Below are 10,585 nucleotides of genomic sequence, written 5' to 3' on the forward strand. Positions count from 1 at the left end.
TTAGAAACCACTGACCTACATGTTAAAATTCAAGTAGTTTCAGAAGAAGAGACAGTTTGAGCTATCAGACTGCTGACTACATCTTCTACTTGGTGTAGTGTTCCCTCCTTTCACACCAGCTGTTCCAGCTGCAGAAATAAACTTCCTCTTACTTTTCAATACCTAACACAAACTTGTCCCTCTGCTCTGGAAAGGTCCTTCCCTGCCCTTTGTGTAGCAAACTACTGGTCATTCTTCAGTGCCCAAACCTGAAAGAAGCCCATTCCGTCCAGCTGTAATTAGTTGAGTTATCTTCTGAAGTATCATCTTATTCATCAGTTCAGTTCAGTCCCTCAGTCTTGTCCTACTCTTTGCAACCCAATGGACTGCAGCATGCCAGGCTTCCCTATCCATCACCAACTCCCGGAGCTTGCTCAAACTCATGTCCATCCTGCCATCCAGCCATCTCATCTGTCGTCCCCTCCTCCTGCCTTCAATCTTTCCCTTATTCATATTCATACCCATATTATATTTGCTGCATTGTTTTAGAAATATCTGTTTACCTGTCTCTTACCAAACACTTGGAAAGAACACAGATGAGTATTATATTTATTTATAGTTAATGATAATGGCCAATGTTATCAGCATTTTATTAACTTTTCTTTATTTTTACGTTTTAATTTTTGCAACTCTAAGCGTTAAGAACTATGGTTATTCTTATTTTACAATGAGGAAACTGAAACTAGGAAATGTGAAGTAGCTTACCCCAAAATCCAGAACTAATAATAAGTGACTGAGCTAGAGTTCAGTCTCCAGATTCTGTAAGTTTAACTATCTATGTGCCAGAGAGCCTGGCACATATGAGGAACACAGGAAATGTCTGTAAATGAATGAACTGTATATCACAACAACCGCTGCTTTTTGATAACCTTAGCCTAAGTGCCATCCATCTCTCCCCTTTCCCCATACACATTATAAACAGTGAGTGCAGAGGAAGGCAACATGATAATAATAACCTCCAAGGGTGATGTCAGGATTAAATGAGGTAATAGCTTGGAAAATATTTTATGTTTTTTTTAAAAGCCTTTACACTGTTTATCATCACATTTCCCCCACCCAGACGGTATCTTTCACTTATTCATTGAATTATGTATTTGTTTATTAATTGAGGGCTTCCCTTGTAGCTCAGTCAGTAAAGAATCTGTCTGCAGTGCAGGAGATCAGGGTTTGATCCCTGGGTTGGGAAGATCTCCTGGAGAAGGAAATGGCAACCCATTCCAGTATCCTTGCCTGGAAAATCTCATGGACAGAGGAGCCTGGTGGGCTGCAGTCCATGGGGTTGCAAAGAGTTGGGCACGACTGACCGACTGACACTTACTTACTGGTTGATTTTAATGGGCATAAAGTCTAGAAATTCATCTACTAAGGCTATCAGCCTTGGCAGAGGATGATAACCTTTCACCAGACTTTAAAGATAGCTAATGATTTCAGAGAATCTTTGTATCCAGACTAATAACAATGATCCAGAGGACTTTTTTCCCTCTAAAACGTCTGCAAGAGGGACCTTTAAATTACCCTGCCTAGAGACAAGCTTGAAGTAATACTTTGAAATGTGTTTGTAATCAATTTGCCTAATAAGTTGGGTTTTCTTCTTTTGGTTTGTTGGGGTTTTTTGGTTTGTTTTTTATGGCATGCCATGTGGCTTGCAGGATCTCAGTTCCCTGACCAGGGACTAAACTCCAGGCCATGGCAGTGAAAGCCCAGAATTCTAATCATTAGGCCGCCAGTAAACTCTCTTAAGAAATTGTTTTAACAGCATCTTTTCTTTAAAGCCTTGTGCACAGATTTATGATAATTTTGAAAAGTGAAAGTCGCTCAGTCGTGTCCGACTCTTTGCAACCCCATGGATTATACAGTCCATGGAATTCTCCAGGCCAGAATACTAGAGTGAGTAGCCTTTCCCTTCTCCAGGGGATCTTCCCAACTCAGGGATCGAGCCCAGGTCTCCTGAATTGCAGGCAGATTCTTTACCAGCTGAGCCACAAGGAAGCCCAAGAATACTGGAGTGGGTAGCCTATCCCTTCTCCAGGGAATCTTCCTGACCCAGGAATTGAACGGGGTCTCCTGCGTTGCAGGCCGATTCTTTACCAACTGAGCTATGAGGGAAGCTGATAATTTTGAAAGTTATATGAAATAGTATATCTTACATAAATTTTATATATTTTCTAGCCCCACTTAGGAAACTATGAGTTTCTGGAAATAAAAGATGAGGGATTTTGCCAAAGTATAGCTGGAAGACATCATATGCTTGATAGGGTGCAGTACTGGTGGCTCAGAGGGTAAAGAATCTGTCTGTAATGCAAGAGACCTGGATTTGATCCCTGGGTCGAAAATATCCCCTGGAGAAGGAAATGGCAACACACTCCAGTATTTTTGCCTGGAAAATTCCACGGATAGACGAGCCAGCAGGCCACAGTCCATGGGGTCACAAAGTGTCGGACACGACTAAGCAACTAACATACACAATAAAACCATTACCCCCAAATGGTTTTTACTTTTCTCATATTTATCAAATTTATAATAACTATTACTTATTTATAATCAGAATAAGTGTTGGGCAAAAAAGCACATACACCTAACAAAGAGGCTCTTCAAAGAAGTAGTAAGATTTTTAAACAACCAGAAATAGAGAAGTGTTTAGTAAATTTTGATGCGTTTAACTTAATGTTGAAAGTAAATTATTGTCAGTTCAGTTTTCTATGATAATATGCCCATGAGAAATTCAACACCAATTTTGCCACCACTCTAGTTTCTAAAATTTTTGTAATTTGGTTGTATTATCCCGTTATTAAAAAGAGTAAGTGAAGTGCTGTCAACCATGTCACTGCAGTTTCAGAGAAAGGAGGATTTAAAAGGGCCCTTGTAGCTGAGTATTAAGACATCTTTTTCTTTTTTAAACAGCTTTATGAATGCATAATTTACATACTGCACGATTCATCCATTTAAAGTAATGAAAGTGTTAGTCATTCAGTTGTGTTCAACTCTTTGCAACTCCATGGACTATAGCCTTTGAGGCTCCTCTGTCCATGTAATTCTCAAGGCAAGAATACTAGAGTGGGTCATCATTCCCTTCTCCAGGGGATCATCCTGACCCAGGGATTGAACCAGGGTCTCCTGCATTGCAGGCAGATTCTTTACCATCCGAACCACCAGGAAAGGCCTGCCCTGGTGACTCAATGATTTGGGGTTTACTAACAGGGTTAGTCCAGTTTACTAACTGGACTTCCCAGGTGGTGCTAGTGGTAAAGAACCCGCCTACCAATGCAGGAGACACAGGAAATGCGGGTTCTATCCCTGGGTAGAGAAGATCCCTTGGAGGAGAGCATGGCAACCAACTCCAGGATTCTTGTCTGGAGAACTCCATAGACAGAGGAGCCGGATGGGCTGTAGTCCATAGGGTCACAAAGAGTCAGACACAACTGAAGCAGCTTAGCACACAGGCAGGCATAACCATAATTACAATCTAACTTTACAATATTTTGTCCCTCCAAAAAGGAACTGCATACCAATTAGCAGTCACTCCCTATTGCCCTTCCTAGCTCCTGGCAACCACAGATCAACTTTCTGTCCCTATAATTTTGCCTTTTCTGGGCATTGCATGTAAATGGAATCATACAAGACAGGATGTTTAGTGATGGGCTCCTTTCACTAAGCATAATGTTTGAAGTTCTTTCACATCATATGTGTCACTCCTTTTTATTACCAAATAATATATCATTTGGAGAAAGCGATGGCACCCCACTCCAGTACTCTTGCCTAGAAAATCCCATGGACGGAGGAGCCTGGTGGGCTGCAGTCCATGGGGTCGCGAAGAGTCGGACGCAACAGAGCGACTTCCCTTTCACTTTTCACTTTCATGCATTGGAGAAGGAAATGGCAACCTACTCCAGTGTTCTTGCCTGGAGAATTCCAGGGACGGGGGACCTGGTGGGCTAATGTCTATGGGGTCACACAGAGTCAGAAAGGACTGAAGTGACTTAGCAGCAGTATATCATTGTATGACTATACCACATTTTTTCTATTTATTCATCAGTCAGTGGACATTTGGGTTATTTCCACATTTTGGCCATCATGAATAATGCTGCTATGAATGTTCGTTTATAAGTTCCTATGTGTACATATGTCCATTTTTTTTTCTAGTGGATATATACCTAAAAGTGGGATTGCTGGATCACACTTTTTAATGTATGTTTAATTGCAGTCCTCATGCCTTGTCTAACTCAATGAAACTAAGCCATGCCGGTGGGGTAACCCAACACGGGCGGATCATAGTGGAGAGGTCTGACAGAATGTGGTCCACTGGAGAAGGGAATGGCAAACCACTTCAGTATTCTTGCCTTGAGAACCCCATGAACAGTATGAAAAGGCAAAATGATAGGATACTGAAAGAGGAACTCCCTAGGTCAGTAGGTGCCCAATATGCTACTGGAGATCAGTGGAGAAATAATTCCAGAAAGAATGAAGGGATGGAGGAAAGCAAAAACAATACCCAGCTGTGGATGTGACTGGTGATAGAAGCAAGGTCTGATGCTGTAAAGAGCGATATTGCGTAGGAACCTGGAATGTCAGGTCCATGAATCCAGGCAAATTGGAAGTGGTCAAACAGGAGATGGCAAGAGTGAATGTCAACATTCTAGGAATCAGCTAACTAAAATGGACTGGAATGGGTGAATTTAACTCAGATGACCATTATATCTACTACTGCGGGCAGGAATCCCTCAGAAGAATTAGAGTAGCCATCATGGTCAACAAGAGTCCGAAATGCAGTACTTGGATGCAACCTCAAAAACGACAGAATGATCTCTGTTCGTCTCCAAGGCAAACCATTCAATATCACGGTAATCCAAGTCTATGCCCCAACCAGTAATGCTGAAGAAGCTGAAGTTGAACGGTTCTATGAAGACCTACAAGACCTTTTAGAACTAACACCCCCAAAAAATGTCCTTTTCATTATAGGGGACTGGAATGCAAAAGTAGGAAGTCAAGAAACACCTGGAGTAACAGGCAAATTTGGCCTTGGAATGTAGAATGAAGCAGGGCAAAGACTAATAGAGTTTTGCCAAGAAAACGCACTGGTCACAGCAAACACCCTCTTCCGACAACACAAGAGAAGACTCTACACATGGACATCACCAGATGGTCAACACTGAAATCAGACTGATTATATTCTTTGCAGCCAAAGATAGAGAAACTCTACACAGTCAACAAAAACAAGACCAGGAACTGACTGTGGCTCGGATCATGAACTCCTTATTACCAAATTCAGACTCAAATTGAAGAAAATAGGGAAAACCGCTAGACCATTCAGATATGACCTAAATCAAATCCCTTATGATTATACAGTGGAAGTGAGAAATAGATTTAAGGGCCTAGATCTGATAGATAGAGTGCCTGATGAACTATGGAATGAGGTTCGTGACATTGTACAGGAGACAGGGATCAAGACCATCCCCATGGAAAAGAAATGCAAAAAAGCAAAATGACTGACTGGGGAGGCCTTACAAATAGCTGTGAAAAGAAGAGAAGCGAAAAGCAAAGGAGAAAAGGAAAGATATAAGCATCTGAATGCAGAGTTCCAAAGAATAGCAAGAAGAGATAAGAAAACCTTCTTCAGCGATCAATGCAAAGAAATAGAGGAAAACAACAGAATGGGAAAGACTAGAGATCTCTTCAAGAAAATTAGAGATACCAAGGGAACATTTCATGCAAGGATGGGCTCGATAAAGGACAGAAATTGTATGGACCTAACAGAAGCAGAAGATATTAAGAAGAGGTGGCAAGAATACACGGAAGAACTGTACAAAAAAGATCTTCACGACCCAGATAATCACAATGATGTGATCACTCATCTAGAGCCAGACATCCTGGAATGTGAAGTCAAGTGGGCCTTAGAAAGCATCACTACGAACAAAGCTAGAGGAGGTGATGGAATTCCAGTTGAGCTGTTCCAAATCCTGAAAGATGATGCTGTGAAAGTGCTGCACTCAATATGCCAGCAAATTTGGAAAACTCTGCAGTGGCCACAGGACTGGAAAAGGTGAGTTTTCATTCCAATCCCAAAGAAAGGCAATGCCAAAGAATGCTCAAACTACCACACGATTGCACTCATCTCACATGCTACTAAAGTAATGCTCAAAATTCTCCAAGCGAGGCTTCAGCAATACGTGAACCGTGAACTTCCAGATGTTCAAGCTGGTTTTAGAAAAGGCAGAGGAACCAGAGATCAAATTGCCAACATCCGCTGGATCATCGAAAAAGCAAGAGAGTTCCAGAAAAACATCTGCTTTATTGACTATACCAAAGTCTTAGACTGTGTGGATCACAATAAACTGTGGACAATTCTGAAAGAGATGGGACTACCAGACCACCTGACCTGCCTCTTAAGAAATCTGTATGCAGGTCAAGAAGCAACAGTTAGAACTGGACATGGAACAACAGATTGTTCCAAATAGGAAAAGGAGTACGTCAAGGCTGTATATTGTCACCCTGTTTATTTAACTTCTATGCAGAGTACATCATGAGAAACGCTGGACTGGAAGAAACACAAGCTGGAATAAAGATTGCCGGGAGAAATATCGATAACCTCAGATATGCAGATGACACCACCCTTATGGCAGAAAGTGAGGAGGAACTAAAAAGCCTCTTGATGAAAGTGAAAGAGGAGAGTGAAAAAGTTGGCTTAAAGTTCAACATTCAGAAAATGAAGTCATGGCATCTGGTCCCATCACTCCATGGGAAATAGATAGGGGAACAGTGGAAACAGTGTCAGACTTTATTTTTGGGGGCTCCAAAATCAGTGCAGATGGTGATTGCAGCCATGAAATTAAAAGACGCTTACTCCTTGGAAGGAAAGTTATGACCAACCTAGATAGCATATTCAAAAGCAGAGACATTACTTTGCCGACTAAGGTCCGTCTAGTCAAGGCTATGGTTTTTCCAGTAGTCATGTATGGATGTGAGAGCTGGACTGTGAAGAAGGCTGAGCGCCGAAGAATTGATGCTTTCGAACTGTGGTGTTGGAGAAGACTCTTGAGGGTCCCTTGGACTGCAAGGAGATCCAACCAGTCCAGTCTGAAGGAGATCAGCCCTGGGATTTCTTTGGAAGGAATGATGCTAAAGCTGAAACTCTAGTACTTTGGCCACCTCATGCGAAGAGTTGACCCATTGGAAAAGACTGTGATGCTGGGAGGGATTGGGGGCAGGAGGAGAAGGGAACGACAGAGGATGAGATGGCTGGATGGCATCACTGACTTGATGGACGTGAGTCTGAGTGAACTCCTGGAGTTGGTGATGGACAGGGAGGCCTGGCGTGCTGCAATTCATGGGTTTGCAAAGAGTCAGACACAACTGAGCGACTGAACTGAGCTGAACTGAACTGGTAAACTATAACCCGTATGTTTAACCTGCTATGTTTAACATCTTGAGGAATTGCAAAACTGCTTTCCAAAATGCCTGAAACATTTTACATTCTCTTCAGCAATGTATAAGGGTTCTAACTTTACCACATCTTCACCCATACTTGTTCCTGTGTGTCTTTTTGATTCTAGCCATCTTAGTGGGCATGAATGGTATCTTATCGTGGATTTGATTTTCATTTCCTTAATGACTAATGATATTGAGGATCTTTTCATATGCTCTGTATCTTCTTCTGAAAAAATGTTTGGAAATTATATATATGACAAAGGATTTGTATCCAGAATATGTAGAGAAATCTTACAACTCAATAATAGATAAATAACCCAATGTAAACATAGGCAAAGAATCTGAAGAAGTCTGTTTTTCAGAAAGATCTTTGGTAGGTTGATATAGGCAACAGATACTCTGTGGTTTGAAAACACAATGTACTATTTCTATTTAAGAAGCTTGATAAAAGGAAAAGAGATAGGAATGGCAGCTTCAGGGTCAGTGGGAATTGTTAGCAGGCAGGGCCATGTTTTAGGATGATCAGAAATAACTGAAATTATATCTACAGAATGTGTTGTGTTTATTGAGGAGGGAAAACTGTCTCTTTACTCTCAAGTTCAGTGACTGGGAGAATGTGAGTTTGAGTTAAACTAACAATAGACAGATTAACGGGAGAAAAGGCACAATCTTTATGAATATATTCATGGCATCCGGTCCCATCACTTCATGGGAAATAGATGGGGAAACAGTGGAAACAGTGTCAGACTTTATTTTTGGGGGCTCCAAAATCACTGCAGATGGTAACTGCAGCCATGAAATTAAAAGACGCTTACTCCTTGGAAGGAAAGTTACCACCAACCTAGATAGCATATTCAAAAGCAGAGACATTACTTTGCCGACTAAGGTCCGTCTAGTCAAGGCTATGGTTTTTCCAGTAGTCATGTATGGATGTGAGAGCTGGACTGTGAAGAAGGCTGAGCGCCGAAGAATTGATGCTTTCGAACTGTGGTGTTGGAGAAGACTCTTGAGGGTCCCTTGGACTGCAAGGAGATCCAACCAGTCCATTCTGAAGGAGATCAGCCCTGGGATTTCTTTGGAAGGAATGATGCTAAAGCTGAAACTCCAGTACTTTGGCCACCTCATGCGAAGAGTTGACTCATTGGAAAAGACTGTGATACTGGGAGGGATTGGGGGCAGGAGGAGAAGGGAACGACAGAGGATGAGATGGCTGGATGGCATCACTGACTCGATGGGCGTGAATCTGAGTGAACTCCAGGAGTTGGTGATGGACAGGGAGGCCTGGCGTGCTGCGATTCATGGGGTCGCAAAGAGTCGGACACGACTGAGCGACTGAACTGAACTGATACATGCACAGCAGTTCACAGAAATGCAAATATCAAATAATCAGTTGTGTGTGTATATATGTATATATCCTCAAGGTCTTATATATTCTTTTAACAAAGGAGAGAGGATTTGTCCTTCCAGAGATGATACGTTTTCAGGAAGTAACCACGAAATATATAGGAGAACTAGTGGAGGACAGGGTTACTGTATCAGGGCCTGGTTATGCAAACTCATCTCAGTGTCAACTCTCCATCTCTGGTTCAAAGAATGATTCAAGGGGAAGTACCTTAACAAAGGGAAATTTATGTCCTGATTTCAGGCACATAAGAGGTGGGTGAAGAATTTTTTCTGCATCTGTTGTAATTTGCCTTTGGCAAAAAACTCTTACACCAAAAGTGGCATATTTGGGGGTAGCATATCCTAACCTTTGTGTTGAAAGAAGTAGAAAGAGTTGAGGCTACAGTGTTAAGAAAGCCATCATGAAAGGGGATCTTAAGCTGGGCCTTGACTAAGTAGAGGATACTGCAGATGTAAGAAACAACATAAGACTATTGCCTTTAAAAACTGTGAATCACTGTGGTGCACCTGAAACGTAGGTAACACTGTACATCAGCTATACCTCAATTAAAAAAAAAAAAAAGAAAAGATATGGTCAAGCCCAAGCAGAGTATAAAAGGACCTAGGAACAGGAACATTTGAGGAATGGAAAGAAAAATTTTGCATATAGCAAAGTTGGATATATTGGAGTATAATGGGAAATAAAATATATTTTGACTGTTTGTGTTGTTCTGGGAATAATACACAGGAAAGACTGGGAGTGAAGAGAGCTTTATGTTAAGTAAAATTACACCTAGGCAAGTGGTAAAGTTGTGAAATGGAGACAAAGGAGGGACCAAGGGAGGCCAGGCAGAGAGACCGTAGCTAGAGGACTGGATGCCATTCAGAGACCACTCCTGTGTATGCCATTGGTCTCACCCCACCACTGCCCATGAGAGTTTTCTCAACTGTTTTCCCTTTTTGTCACAAGATTTCAAGTCCTAGGTAGGGATGCCTGTGCCCTAGATGCTCAGGGCAGAGGGAACATCACTGCTCTTAAACTTCTGCAGAGGAAGGTGAAGAATTGGCTCCCACCAATACCATACACAGAATTCTCCCCAAATGGAAGAGGGGATGGGATGCTGGGCAGCCAAAAGGGGAAGGAGCACCCAGTGCAGGGACAGACTGGAGGAGGAAGGGGTAGAAAAATGCTGTGATCAACTTTAGGCAAATTGTTCTGGGAACAATGTAGCATTTAGGCTAGAGAGGGAATAGATTGGTGGCAAAGTGTGTGTGTGTTAGTCACTCAGTCATGTCTGACTCTTTGTGACCCCATGGATTGGGGCCTGTCAGTCTCCTCCATCTATGTGATCTTCCAGACAAGAATACTGGAGTGGGTTGCCATTCATTCTCCAGGGGGATATTCCTGACCCAGGGATCAAATCTGGGTCTCCTGCACTGCAGGCAGACTCTTCACCATCTGAGCCACTGATCTGGGCTAGAGAGGGAATAGGCTGGTGGCAAAGAGTTCAGTATAAATGTGTTAAGGGAAGGCAGATTGGAGGTAGACTTATTCCTGAGGGAGAATCTCAGGGACTGATGACCAAAATGATGGAGAAGGTAAGAGAGAAGAAAGAATTTAGGACTTGATACATGGTGACAATGTCACTAACTGATTCTGAGGATATAAGTGTTGCACTAAGTTTTTGGAGGAAGGTGATGAGGTCATTGGGCACTCCAAGTGGCACAAGTGGAAAAGAAT

Source organism: Ovis canadensis, chromosome 3 (genome assembly GCF_042477335.2).
Source record: "Ovis canadensis isolate MfBH-ARS-UI-01 breed Bighorn chromosome 3, ARS-UI_OviCan_v2, whole genome shotgun sequence".
NCBI lineage: Eukaryota > Metazoa > Chordata > Mammalia > Artiodactyla > Bovidae > Ovis > Ovis canadensis.